At 38.2% G+C, this 15,471-nt stretch overlaps 1 protein-coding gene across 1 annotated transcript in view; it reads right to left on the reverse strand.

Annotated features, from left to right (window-relative positions):
• The window catches only part of LOC144366091 (uncharacterized), a 108,341-nt gene that overhangs the window by 50,533 nt on the left and 42,337 nt on the right, over positions 1-15,471 (reverse strand). The gene's annotated exons all lie outside the window — the stretch shown is intronic.

Here is a 15,471-nt window from a genome sequence, read left to right on the forward strand (position 1 = left end):
ATCTGGTCTATTCTGACTGACACATTCTATGACATAGTGCATATTTATCTGTTGCTTATCTCCCCAACCACTTCTAAACTATTATCTCTATAATGGCAAGACTCTGTTCACTGCTATATCTCCAGTACCGGGAACTGTGCCTGACAGAAGGAGGTATTCAAAAGTATTTGTTGGTTGACTGAATGAATGATAAATTGATCACACTAAGTGAAACATGAAGATTTAACAATGGCAGGTGAATACAGTTCTGGACTCATCTACAAAAACATTCATTCTACATGACCTGAATGTGAACATAGTGGTTCCTGCTTTAAGATCACCAGACGCAATTTGAAAGCATGAATTGCTTCTGGGTGAAAGCACATAAAGTAGCCAAAGTTACAACACAAATGGAGATCTGGCATGCTGCTGAGGGGACTCGGTGACAATCATAAATAGAAAGCAGTAGCAGTGTTTGTGTGGATGCTGAATGTTGATGTGGTTTCCTTTCCCTGTGTGGACATTAGCATTTGAAATGAACAGAGCTTCAGAGGCCTAGGGTTTTATCTGCTGTTATCATAAATTGGTGTGTGAGCCCCTCTAAGGACTTTTGCAAAAGCTGTGTGTGCTTTTGTGAGCTGCTTTCTTTTCACATGCTTCCTCCTGGTATGCCTGAATTTGGTGGGGATAATGCATTTCCTGTATCATGTGGCACAGTACAAGGAAACTCATTGTATCCCTACAGAGGAAGAGTACATCTGTAAGTAGTTTTTAAGAGTGTACTGAAGGATCTTGTTAGAGTGACTTATTCTCCCAGTTCCATTTGGTTGATGAAGTGGATCACGTGACAGATGTGCATAATAAACCTCTTCAGTTGCTGCCAGTGGGAAGCACAACCTATAAAATGCAAAATCTCATGGAATCATTGAGGGCATGATCACACAGGAGAGAAGCTGGCCTCATTTTGAGTTGTCATTTCTTAATGCTACAAACAATATACCAGTGTTAGTAGGCTTTTGCATTTACTTTCCTCCCAAACTTTCCAGTTTGTTCCTAATTCAAACTGGAAAAGCAGTTATTTATGCATACAATTCCATAAAGAGCAAACATTATAAGATGTACAAGTAATTATCCATTAAACATATTTGCAAGTAGTCTTTTTTTTGTTATGTAATAAAATTTTATTATAGAAATGATGTTTTTACAAATAGTCCTTCTTCCTTCAACACTAAACTTTACAAATTTTTCTTAGCTTCATTGCAAGGAGTCTTAATGCTTTATCATGAAGAGGAAACATTACTCAGAGATAAGATTGCTAGTTTTTTGCCCTTTCTCATCTCTTTTCATTCCCTTCTACATTCTTTTCTTTCTCTGTACCGTTAGCCTTCCTCCACCTTCATACTCAGTAAATCCCTAAGGAATACCATCATAAGGGATATAATTTGTCCCCCATTTTCTGTGGGTGGTATAGAACAGTGTATTCAAATCAAAAGACACAAGTCGACAAACCTATTCTGGGAGTAGTCCAACTTGCAGCACACTCTGGGTGCTTTTGGGTCACTAAGAAATAGTGATTGGAGAAATAAAAAGCAGCAATGTCAATTCTAGTCCTACATATTGTAATTGGGGTAATGAAAAAAAGACTAGAAGTTCATTCTGTTCACTTCTACCATGCAGCTTACATATGTGCTCAACCCTATGCTAGGCATTGTGTGTGGGGGGGGGCGGGGGTAAGGAAGCAGCACACATGGCCCTTAACAGAAAAGGACAGTGAATAAATGATGCATATGATGACATATCCAAATGCTATAACAGCTGTACAGATAATAAGGCTTTAGATGGTCCCCCAGGAATACCTCAGTGAGACTTTAAATTGTCAGGAAAGGCTTTAGGCAGGAGGCAGGAACTGAGCTAGACCTTGAAGGACATGTAGTTTTGGGATGCTGTCAAAAGGGCAAAATACTCCATTAAAAGGGTCAAGGTACATGACTTCTTGTCAAATTCTGATCCAGTTCTGTTGTTTGGGGCAACTTGTTTCATAGCCCCAATTTTCCAACTAACCATATATGTCAGCAGACAAGTCATCTAAAGAACATTTAAAAAAATATTCATCAGATGTTAGCAATTAATCACAACTCAAAGTACCAAGACATCACAGTGTAAGCTTTAAATTGATTATGAAGACAGCAGAATGATTTGTCTTGTACACTAATGAGTGTCATGGATTCAGTGCTACTGAATTTAAGGAAAACAGAAAATATAATCTGGAAAATGAGAGCTTAATCTTCTAATAACAACAGCTTCTAAGAATTCTTTTGGACACTTTAAAATATGTCAATTTGGCACTGGTGAGTTTAGTGAGTTTTCCTTTGTAGACAGAAAGCTGGCACTGGGGCTCTACAGAAAACCCCCTGGCTCCTGGGCTACCTCATTCCAACTCTGATTCTGGCTGGCATCCCTGGCTCTTTTCTGCAGAGGAATGGCAGGACCTGGCAGCAATGCTGAGTGCTCACAGGGAGGAATGACTTATTCTCAGGGTCAGCAGGGGTGGAGGTGAGAGGCAGCTCAAGGCCAAGTGTTTGACTTCCTGACCTTTCCAGGAAAGTGTAGCACTCTCTAATTTATTCCTAATTGGAATACTGTGCTGTGGTTTTCCTGGCCACAAGACATGCCCTTTTAAGCATTTCCTCTCAAAAAAACCTTTGTAGGATTTGACATCATTGTTTCAATATCAAATCAACTACCAGTGAAAACTTTTTACTAAAAATTTCTTCTATTTTTATTTCACATACCTCATTACAAGGTTTCTGAGATCATGAGCTTCGGGTTATTAGCTCCTTTGGTTGTAAGGGGTTAGAAGAAAAAATTAGAGAGTTTATTAAAAATAAGAAACCCTTTTGGACCATCTTCCTTATCCTGATGCCATGAATACTTGAATGTGGGAGCACAGGGATGTGGTTTGAATATGCACATACATACATATTCCTATACATCACATATTTTAATGAAAACTATTATCATTGGACACTTAACCATTTTTAAGTTTTAGTTGTAGTCCTTCAAGTATGAGCATCTGAAAGACGTGTGTGCAGTTAGCTGAATATACAGACAGCTAAGGGGTCTGCTGGACACCTAAGATCAGAGTGAGTAGATGATTCTTCTAGGGGAGGTTTTTCTCTCAGTGTTTTAATTTTCAAACTCTGTCACCTCCAGTCCCTGCAGGGACTGAGTCATGGTGGATACTACTCAAAAATAAGAATTCTCCAGGAGCTTTCTCTGGAAAATTAGCATGCAGAAGGCAGTTAGCCCAAGAAGCCAAGGATTTGGCTATAACAGTAGAACATTAAAGTCACAGGATAGTAAAAGGAATCTGAGTTTTCTATATTTTAAAATGTTTATTGTTTCAGCCTCAGCATTGGTGAAATCCTGATAAATGAATTAACAAATTTGCTTTTAGAGACTTTACATTAGTGACATACTTTTTAGGTGCTGAAATTTAGATGCCCTCTGAAAATGACTTGGAATAATTGTATTTGTTAAACTGGGCAGCACTGATATTGCATGCCATACAAATCAACTTTCATTATTTTTTAATGACTCTTTGCAATTATTTTTTTCAAAAACTTTGCAAGCTGGACTTGTGTTTACCTTGCTGTAGAATGCTTTAAAGGGCATTTCATCTAATAATAGAGAAAAATAATAAATTATAGATGCCAAATCATATAGTAATGATTTAGATAGCGCTAGGGAAAGCATATAAGTAATGAAATGAAAATTTTCCTAATCAACCTCTACAATGGAGCAAAAAAGAAATAGCTGTCTGAATAATTAAGGAGACATCAACATGCCTGTTAATATGCTAAATTGAGGACTTTTAAAAAAACTTGAAATCATCAAACAAAATACTGGAATTTTTTACCAATTAAAGTGAAGAAATTCTGTATTTATGAATGAGAATGAGGTAATTTTATTTTAAGTCTGGAAATACAGATACCAAAAAGAGGAAGGAGAAGGAGAAGGAAGGGGGGGAGGAGAAGGAGGAAGAAGAAGATGATGAGGATGAGGAGGAAGAAGAGCAGCAGCATTGTCTTAATCTTAAAATTTGAGGAAGCACTACAATGAGGTAGTTAAGAATTTATCTGGGTCTAAATTCTGATCATGTTCTTCCTAGCTATATGACTTTGGGCAAAATCTGTTTCCTCAGCTTAATATGGGGAATATAATAGTTCCTACCTTATGAAGTTATCATAAGGACTACAAACAAAGCACTTAAAATATAATCTAACAGAGTAACACTCAATAAAAATGGGTTATATGATATTCTATCATTTCTCTGCCCAACACCCTGGTGGTTTCTCTCCTTACTCTGAGCCTAAATCTTACCATGTTCTACAAGGCTCCACACAGTGACCTGTTTTCTCTTTGATCTTATCTCCAATCACTTTCCCTTCCTCCCTCAGTTCTGGCATGCTGTTGTTCTTCCTGGTTACTCCTCAGGACCTGTGCAGTAAGGTCCACCTGCCTCCTCCACACGTCTCCTGGCCTTCTTTAGTTCTAACTTCAGAAGCACCTAGTCAATTTCCTAGACATCTTAACTAACATGGCAACACCTCATCCCACTGATATTTCTTTTTTCTTTTTGGTACCAGGGATTGAACCAAGAAACACTTTACACTACTGAGCCATATCCCCAGCCCTTTTAAATATTTTATTTAGAGATAGGGTCTCACTGAGTTGATAAGGACCTGGCTTTGAACTTATGATCCTCCTGTCTCAGCCTCTCAAGCCACTAGGATTACAGGCATGTACTATCGTGCCTGGCCTCCACTGATTTATCTTAATCCCATTTCCTGCCTTATCATTTGCTTTAGTAGTAACTACTTCCTAATATACTGGGGTTTTCTTGGGGGGGGCTACTAGGGATTGAACTCAGAGGCACTCAACCACTGAGCCACATCCCTAGCTCTATTTTACATTTTATTTAGAGACAAGGGTCTCCCTGAGTTGCTTAGTGCCTCGATTTTGGCAGATGCTGGCTTTGAACTTGTGATCCTCCTGCCTCACCCTCCCAAGCTACTGGGATTACAGGTGTGAGCCACTGTGCCCGGCTCCCTAATATATTATGTATTTTGCTAATTTACCTTGGTTATTTTCTACATCTCCCATATAATATAAACTCCAAAAAGATAGGGATTTTTGTTCTAATCCAGGCACTTTGGCTATATCAGAGAATAAAATGGAATCTTTTTTTTTTTTTTTTTCTGGAGCAGATATTCCAGTTGCATTCCCCTGTGCCTACAACTGTTTGGCATGACAGCATCTATCAACAATTATTTAATAACTAAATGAAGAAATGGACTTTGCTTAATTTCTAAAAAAAAAAAAACCCCACAATAATTATGTCCTGTATTTCCTAATTCCAAGGTTTAATGAACATATATTTTTTTTGCCACAAAAATTTGTCTTGGTTGCCATGATGATTATCAACCATAACTATAGCAACAACCATTCTTTAAAGACCTGGTAAATACAACTCAAAAGTGAAAGGCAAGGTTAGGCTTCCCTTGCCATGATGTAGCTGTTCTTTCTATGTCTCCATCAGTTCATCTGAAAGAAGAAATAATGGTGCTTGCAGGACTCCCAACCCCCAAACCAGGATTTCTGAATTGCCATTTCTACCCTATCTATTTAATAGTTATAAGAAGGCAGGAAGTTTAAATATGGCACATAATTTCCAGAATCTGAATATTTTTAAGAGCAGAGTATAAATACTATGAGTTATCACTGTGTAATATCCACTCCCCTTCTTCAGGGGACTTTTAAGATTTTTTTTCTAGACACATTGTTGAGAGAGGGAGGGGGAAGATAAAATGTCCTGAATGTCTGCTGTGTTCTAGGAGGAGCTTCATATACTTCATCTAATTTACTCCTCACAAAATACAGGTAATACTGTCTCAACCTCTGGATGAAGAAGTGAAGTGAACCAAGGATAAGTTTCTTGCCCAAGGCCACCTGACTAATAAATAAAAGAGCAAGACATAGAGTGTTTATCAAGGGTATGACAACAACTTTCATTTTTTTCTTTTGTCCTTGTAAGCAGTTTCCCAAGCATTAGACCAATTTGTACCTCTTCAGCCAACAACTTCAGAGTTCAGAATAAATTTTTGCATCAGCCAACCTGGATTATTAGGATCTCAGCAGGTTTTTTTTCCTTTCATGGGTGACAGGACCTGCATACCAGGAATGGGCTGATAGCAGAGGAAAAGTAGCATCTGTAATTGATTTGGGAGATGAATTTAATTTGGAGGAATAATAAAGGAAGAAAAGTCAAAGCTGAAGATGAACAAGTATACTGCTGTGGTTAAGACACATCTGTTTTCACATTCCAGATCTCATGTTTTATGATATTTTGTACATTCAATGATTTTTTTTTTAACACCAGTATAGGCCAGGCCCTCTTTTAGGCACTTTATCTATATCAGAGAATAAAATAGAGTCCTTTTTTTCTGAAGCAGATATTCCAGCTACATCCTTGCTAAGATTCAATTGTTTTATACATAAAATGGATAGAATAATATCCATTCATATGGTTGTTGTGAAGATTAGATGATCAACAAATACTTGAGATATTATACACACATTGTGAGTCTGGGTAAGTAGGATCAAAGTGATATTAACAGAAACAATGAAATCATCAATATAAGGATACCCATGTGCCCTGATAGACTTTAAATAAAGTTGAGACTGTAAATATCCTGGATTCCTGAGTTTGACCTGTGTCAGGTAGGCAGGAGAGGCCTCTGGGTTAGGGCACGCATTCTGTGCTATAATGGCTCTGTGCGCTGTGTCAATATGCAGGGACCTTGAGGAAATGAGAATTAGACTCTGAGTGGCTGTTCAGCAGGCACGATGAACACCCAACTATTTTCTGAAATGAACTATGAAACTCTGCTGTTGGAACTAAAGACTGCACAGTAGTAACCAAAAAGTTGAAGACTGAAGGTTGAGACTATTTTTTTCCTGTATAATTGCTAATTTATTTTTTAAAATGTTTTAATTAGTGCATTATAGATATATATAATAGTGGGGTTCATCTTGACATAATCACACATGCATGGAATATAATTTATTCCATTTCAGTCCCCAGTACTTCCTTCCTCCCTCACCATCTCTCCCCCATTCATCACCCCATTTCCCCTCCTCTACTTCACTGGCTTTCCCTCCAGATATTTATTGTTTTTATAAGTTGGTACTTTATAGGTGTATATACAAAAGTGGAAATGACTGTGATACATTCACATATACACACAGTGTAATCTGATCAACGTCATTTCACTTCCTCCCCTGTCCCATCCCTCCCAGGTCTCCCTCCATTCCTTTCCTCCATTCTACTCATTTCCCTTCCATTTTCATGGGCTCCCTTCTCTACTCACCCCCCTGCCATTTTTCTCTAGCTCAAGAAGAGACTATTGAACAGAAGACCAACCTCTGGTCTATATGAGTACTTAGGTCATCTGGTGAGAGATTGGGAAAGCAGCCTGAGCAGCCAACAAGGGCTAAAAGCATAGATTATTAAGAGCTGTATGTTTGGTCACCAAAGATTCTCTAGCTAGCATAGCTTATGAAAACTGCTGTTTTCAAGAAATATTTTCATGAATCCTTAAATAATCTAATGTCTTCCTGTTTTTGCTTTTGTTTTTAAAATTTTGGCCCCTGAATATGATTTCAAATATAATGGCAAAATATTTACTTTTTCTATGAGCTTATAAATTGAAGTGGTTCTCACAACAACAACAACAACAAAAAAACCATTTTCATCTAAAATTGTAAATGAGACCAATTTCAGAAATAGTTCTAATACTTGACTTGGGTTTTTTGGTACTAAGCACTACGCCCTGGCCTCAGGCCTGTAATGGGTCACCTTACAGCTGCACCTCAGGGCTTCTTGCCAATGAAGCTAGTTTCCTGGCAGCACTACTACCCTAGGGCTAAACACCACAACGTGGACCCCATACCCAACCCGACTAATAGCAATTCATATGACTGCAACTCTATCTAGCAAACAACTGGGAGGAGTCATCTGGTGTAGCATTATAACACCCTCTGACATTTCTGGGAGAAAAACAGGACTAATTTTCATTAGTTTGTCTAGGAATGAAGATGGGTGTTTCTCAAGGTTTGATTTATAGCTAGAAAATTATAGATTGATATAACACCACATAAAAGGGAGAACAAATGTCACTTCCATTTGTAGTCAAGTTTGTAGCAGCTCTTTCAAGTGAGCAGATCAGAGACCAGCTATTCTCGTTTAGGGACCAGAAAGATCAGGGTTTGAAATCTGGTCTTCCTATTAACCAGGTAGGGGAGTTTGGGCAGATATCTTATAATTTCATTGGGCCTCAGTTTTCTCACATATAGCTGATTAAATTAATTCTAAATCTGTCTTACCATTTTATTACATATGTACATGAATTTTATATTTATAGCTTTCCTATTTTGGGGTAACCACTTGAACCTCATCCTCTTACTACAGAAATCTGAATTTCTAAAAGTCTGAAGCTGCTTAAGAATCTCAGAACTGAAGCACGAAAAATTGTAGTGTTTTAATCTCAAAAGGCTATTTAGTTTAGTTTAACTTTCAAATATTTCCAGAGTTCTGGTGTACAGGAGGCATTAATTGTTAGAGACCAAGACTGAATTCTTAGCTTTAAGCATTTTTATTACAGTAGAGACAAATAAACAGGTAACTAAAAGACAGTGGAGTAAGTGCCACAATAGAAGTGAGTGACAGGCCAGTCTGGGGTGAGGGGCACAGGGAGTCAGAGAAGGGTTCCTGGAGAGATGACATTAAGCTGAGGCTAGAGGGATGGAGAGCATCTTTCTAGGTGGAAAAGCAGTAAGTGCCTTTGTATATTACAGAAAGACCTCTGGATCAGTGAGTAGAATTGACCACCCGTGAGCAACTGACCAGAGTTAACAAAAGAATAGAGCTCAAGGCTCAAATCCAAAATCACAGGCTCAGTTAAATGTCAATGACATGAATCAAAGTTTTTGGGTTTTGGCACAGGTGAAACATCACAGTCTCTGCTATTGCTGCCACCCATATAAATTAAGACTTAGGGCTCTTTCCTGAGCCCTAGGGTTAGGACTTCTCCTGAGCTCCAATGTCTGCAGTAGTAACCCATCAACTCAGCTCAACTACATCTTAGGTTTTTCATCTGAGAAGCACCACCATCAGTCCACTCTAGGGATAATGATGCTCTTTCAGTTGTTGAGTGTCAGGGAGGGATAAAGAACCTAGCTCTGATTGGCTGAGGGGATAAATCTTTGTTAGTGATGGCTTAGTTATAAGACATGATGAATGTCTTCAAATATTCAAAGGATTGTTGACAGGATTAGATTTATTATGTGCAGGTTGGAGGGGAAGAGTAAGAACCAAATGAATATATAAGTTAACTGTAAGTATATTTTGAGGGGTGCTATGCATACCTGTAATCCCAGCGACTGGGGAGGCTGAGGCAGGAGGATCTCAAGTTCTAAGCTGGCTTAGCAATTTAGCAAGGCCCTAAGCAACTTAGTAAGACCCTATCTCCAAATTAAAAAAAAAAAAGGGGGGCGGGCTGGGAATGTGGCTTGGTGATTAAGCATCCCTGGGTTCAATCCCTGGTTACAAAAAAGAAGAATAAGAAAAAAAGTAAGTGTATTTTCCCTGAATAAGAAGAACTTGAGGTAAGTTGTGTTGCTAAGTATTGAGTATCCCTACACTGCACTACATAATAAGTATTTAAAACAAAGGCAGATGGTCATCATTACCCTAAGTATATGTAAGAAGACACAAAGGATGTGGCTCTACTTTGTGTACAACCAGAGATATGAAAAATTGTGCTCTGTATGTATAATATGAATTATAATGCATTCTGTTGTCATATATAACAAATCAAAATTTTAAAAAAGTAAAAAATTAAATAAATAAATAAATAAACCAAAGACAGAATGGCAACTTCACTAGGATGCTACAAAAGGGAGCCGAGCTTGGCGGCACATGCCTGTAATCCCAGTGGCTCAGGAGACTGAGACAGGAGAATTGCGAGTTCAAGACTAGCATCAGCAAAAGTGAGGCACTAAGGAACTAAGTGAGACCCTGTCTCTAAATAAAATACAAAATAGGGCTGGGTATGTGGCTCAGTGGTCAGTGCCTCTGAGTTCAATCCTTGGTACCCACCCCCCACCCATCCAAAAGAAAAAGGATGTTCCAAAAGGGATTTTATGCTTCTAATAATAAGATTTGGATTGTGGAGCTTCTATGATTCTCTGTTTTTACAATTGGCCCAGGTCAAATGAGGTTCAGTTGTTCTAATTATCTATTCCTCATGAAATATGTACTGTCAGCTCTAATTAATTCACATTTCCAGCACATTATTTTTACACTTCTAAGCAAATATATACTTATTGCATATTGTGATATCTAAGAAGGCAATCTAGTGGGGTTTCTTTCCATTTAATAAATTAATATATTTACTGCTAGGTAGTGAAACTGCAGTACTTGTATGAGGAAATGGGCAATTAGGTACGTTCATACACCACACCCACAAGCCCAGTTTGGCACATGCATATTGCCTTATTTTAGGTATACTTTGCCTGTATACTTATGTGCTGTAGAGACTAATATCTATCCTCTTACATATTCTGAAAAAATTTAACATATTCTTCCTTTCTTTTGTTTCACTTTTGTTTTTTTATTGTGGAAATTGTGCTGCTGAAATATCAGCTCCATTTGTTTAAAGATCTGGAGGGGGTGAAAGGAGAGTACAGTTAGTGAAAAATGAAGGTATTATTGGCAATTCTGGCGGGTGCCATTTAGATTTAGATTCTGTAAACCCTGAATTATTTTTGGAGAGCAGTGGTAGAAGATTTTATATACACACACACACATACACACACACACACACACACACACACACACACACACACACATATATGCAGACTACTCTGTTGCCAACATAGTAAAATAAAATATATAATTTGTTTTTACCTGTTTTCTATACTTGGTACATATTAATATGTTTTAAATCAAATATAGTAAATAAAACTTGGTTTTAAATGAGTATTTGGAAAATATACTACTGAAAGCCTAAAATATGTATGTTTTAAAACAATATAATAGCCTTTTCAAATAGAGAAAAAGAATGCAAAGCCATTTTCTAAGTGTACAAAATCAAACAACATTAAAAGAAACAGTCAAAATGAGCTGGCTCATCTCTAAAAAACCACAGAATGCAAATTCCTTTAATATATTGTGCAAAGGAATGTATCCTTCACTGTTTCCTATATTCTACTTTAGAGATGCATATGCTCAAGTGCCCATTCAAAAAAAATAAGGAAAAAGAAAAAGAAAATGGATTTCATAGCTACTGATTCTGACAGTTTATTGTGCACTGAGAGGAGAATGGGGAGTGGCTCAACCAGTACCTAAGCACTCTGGGAAGTTACACGCAATGCCTCTGGGATGGTGGTTTACTGTGCATAGGATGAACAAATAATGTCTTTCAAAATAATCCTGTGGAGGGCTTCTGCTCAAAAAGTCATCATCATCTGGCCTCTGTGTGTAAATGGAAAATTATAGCTATACATTGTACTGATATGGTAGTGTACCACCAAAAATACCAAGCAGAACTTGGGGAGGCAGCAGCAAGCAGCTTTATGTTATTGATAGATCTTTTTTTCATGCCATTTTTTTTTCATAAGACACAAATGTTTTCACTAATGATTTTGTTATCAAAATAATGTAAGCAAGAGAACACCAGGCAAAATCCCCTGAAATCACTATAGGAGTAGTGCAGGTACCCAGGTGGGGAACTGGGCAGAAAAGGGCAGTGGGCCATTTAGAAAGATAGAGCAGAACAACTGGGAGCAGAGGATGGGGACAAAGTCTACAAAGTAGGGGAGCAGATGACACAGAAGATGCTACAGCTGCTTTGTGCAGCTGCTCAAATGTCTCCTCTGCTTCAGAGAGGAGCAAATGTGCTTAGAAATAAAAGGCAAGGGGGATAAGAACAATGTACCTCCCAAATGGAATATAATCTCCACAAGGCCCATCCTGTTTTCATGAGGTGGTTATTTTTAGGATTCAAAAATAGGCAAAATAACTAACCAGCAAATCCCATGCACTTCTTAGCTGCAAGCACCATGGGTACTCTCAAATTACTGAGAACACATTGTAATTTCTAAGCCAACTTCTAAAGATGAACTTGTAGTGGGAGCTTTGAACATTAGAAATGGTAACAATTTAGTAATATGATAGTTTATGGTCTTTCTCAACTGTTTCTGAACCCATAAAATGCTTTGTCACATGTAACTTTAATGTATATTTGCGTTAGACCATATAATTAATGGATTTAGCTTACTATTTCTTGCCTTCAACTTAATACAAAGTAGGAGTGGTTGATCTGTGAATTCTTATGATTTCTAAGAACTCTGAGCTGTATTGAACTGTGTACTATTGTAAGGACTGGCTCTGATGAATTTGAAATCCTATCCTGAGGAAATAAATACATGGTTGGGGAGGAGTGCAGGAACACTCCATCTACCCCTGTGTGGTGGGGCTGTAGCAAGACACACCCATGCATAAGACACTGTCCCTGGAACCCAAGAAGGGTGGGGAAAGTTCTGCCACATTTCTGCGATTGAGAGCCTCAGCACCCAGCCTGGGAGTGTGACTCAGTCATGTGCAAGGTTAGTCCCCCACACCTCTGAATTTTCTTCAGGAGCTATAGGCATCTTAGACATGAGAGTTTTCAGCTCCTCAAGAGTGGAGAGCATTTTACAATCAGGAAAAGATACTCTTCAAGACTGTCGAGAACTGAGAAAAATTGCAAAAAGGAAGAAAGAAAGTTAAAACTGACTGATGACTGGGTTATTTCACAGATTAAAAAGTAAATCAGGCTGAGCATGGTGGCACATGCCTGTAATCCCAGCAACTCAGGAGGCTGAGGTAGGAGGGTTGCAAGTTCCAGACCAGCCTTAACAATTTAGTGAGACCGTGTCTCAAAAATAAAACAGAAAAGGCTGGCGGCGGGTGGATGTAGCTGAGTAAAAGCATCTTGGGGTTCCATCCCCAGTATTACAAACCAAACCAAACCAAACCCCAGCTTTTAGCAATTTGCTTAAAGTCATACAGGAGAGTCAGAATTCAAATAAAGGTTTGTGAGAGTACAAAGCTTCTTTCTATTGCCACAAATCAACATGGGTTCTCACTCTTACCTCTTAAGGTATATAACATTCTAACAGAGAATGCATATTTCATTCTTTCAAGAATCGGCCCCATTTCTGAGGCTGCATGCCATCACAAGGCAGGGGCACTCTTCACTGATTCCCTCAACCACATAGAACCACTTAAGCGTGTTCCAAGGCCTCCAGCCAGGCCTGAGTGAAGACCAGGGCTAATGCCTGCTCAAGCTCCCAGCTCAATGAGGCATACCACCAAGTCTGAATGGAGAATTAGGGGCAGTGGTCCAGAGCATGTTGCAGTCTGAACAGCCTTAATGAAAACAAACATTCTACTAAGTAAAAACACTTAAATTTGCTGAGAGATGCTCCTTACAAGCATGTTCAGAAAATTGAGAGATTCACTGAGCAATTGATTTAAGACTACTCATGCTGGTCTTCAGCTTGAAGCTACATTTGTATGAGTAATCGAATCCTACTCTATCCATTCATAAAGTATATCCTATTACTTCCCCAAATCTGTCTGTTCCAGAGATGATGTCTGTCTATTCATTGTTTCCACATGCTTCTCTCTCATTCCTGCCTTCTTGCCCCAGCTGGTGTTTAATCGTCTCTCTAAAATGCCTTGCTTCTCTCCACCCAGCAAACCCTATCCTATCTTTCCAGGCCAATCTCAAAATTGACCTTTTCTTCATGGAGTTTGTCTTGATAACTCTGTTCAGGTATATCCTGACTAGCAAGTCTTACTCAACATTTTCTTATCTGATTATTTTTGCCTAGAACTTGACTATAAGTTCTCTGTAAATTCTCATTATCTCATTTTTGTAAATGTATACAGTTACCAAGCTGTAAGCCTCTTGAAGGCAGAGGCTCTGTGGACATACAAAAATGACTGGCAAACACAGAGTACCATAGCAGTGTTTCCTAACCTCAAATTTCCTCCCTCTCTTCCTTCCTTTCAGTTTAAACCCTATGTAAGCTGAGGTACCCTGTCTGATATTCAACTAACTTGCCTCACATACCAATCTCTGTAGAGGGGGAGGGGTTTACAGTTTTCTTTGTCACTGTTTGGAGATTCTGGGAGAAAATGAGGGAAGGATTTACAATTTTACTTCCTCATCACCTCTGAGTCCAAGCTCTTGCTTTTAAAGGGTTAGTGCAATGACTGGAAGGAGTGAATTGTTACCTCTGAGCCCAATATCTCACAGACATGGAATTTGGCTCCTTTTCCTGCCTCAGTAAAATGAGCTGAGGTGGGAGTGATATCTGCTTAGGAGAAAAGCCAAAAGTAGGCATTTATATCCTAGGTCTTTAAATATTAATACTTCATTGTGGGTACTATTTTCTAATTTTTTAGAAGAAAAATACCTTGTCTTCATTGACTCTTTACTACTTAAAGTAGAATGCTGGAAACATAATTACAATTTTCCATTTTTAAGGACTCATGAAGTATAGTATTAGCATGTGCCATAATAAAGCATAGTAGCCAGGCATGGTGGAACACACCTGTAACCCCAGCGACTCAGAAAGCTGGGACAGGAGGATTGCAAGTTGGAGGTCAGCCTCAGAAACTTAGATTCTGTCTCAAAATTAAAAAAAAAAATTGGTACAGATACATCCATGTAAGTATATACATAGATTTTTCAGGTTAATAATAATTTTACCTTAAAGATAAATTACTGTGTTTTCCATTTCTTTGGTCCATATTGGTTGTCTCTTCTTTTTGAGAGAGGCAGTATAATATAGTGGATAAGATACAGACTTTAGAGTTAGGCTACATGGCTTCATATCCCATTGTACCACTTACTAGTTATGTAACCCTGGACAAATTACTTAATCTCTGTTACAAATGGGAATACGAATATTACCTATCTCTTATGGACAAAACAAATATGTGTAAAGTGTTGTGAATAGAGTTTCACACATAGTAAAAACTCTATAATGTTGGTTACTCTTTACTTGATATCACATGATTTATGCCATATATGCATTATTAGGGGCTGAGGCATTCCCCCCCATTTATATGTCGAAGCCCTCTACTATCTCAATATGACATTATGACATTATTCGCCTTTAAAAAAAGTAATTAAGGGCTGGGGTTGTAGCTCAGTGGTAGAGTGCTTGCTTCACATGTGTGAAGCACTGGGTTCAATCCTTAGCACCACATTAAATAAATAAATAAATAGTAATTAAGTTAAATGAGGTCTTGGGGTGGCCATAACCCAATAGGACTTGTGTCCCATAAGAGAAAGTTAGGACACAGACAAC

The sequence above is a fragment of the Ictidomys tridecemlineatus genome, chromosome 8 (genome assembly GCF_052094955.1).
Source record: "Ictidomys tridecemlineatus isolate mIctTri1 chromosome 8, mIctTri1.hap1, whole genome shotgun sequence".
Taxonomy (NCBI): Eukaryota; Metazoa; Chordata; class Mammalia; order Rodentia; family Sciuridae; genus Ictidomys; species Ictidomys tridecemlineatus.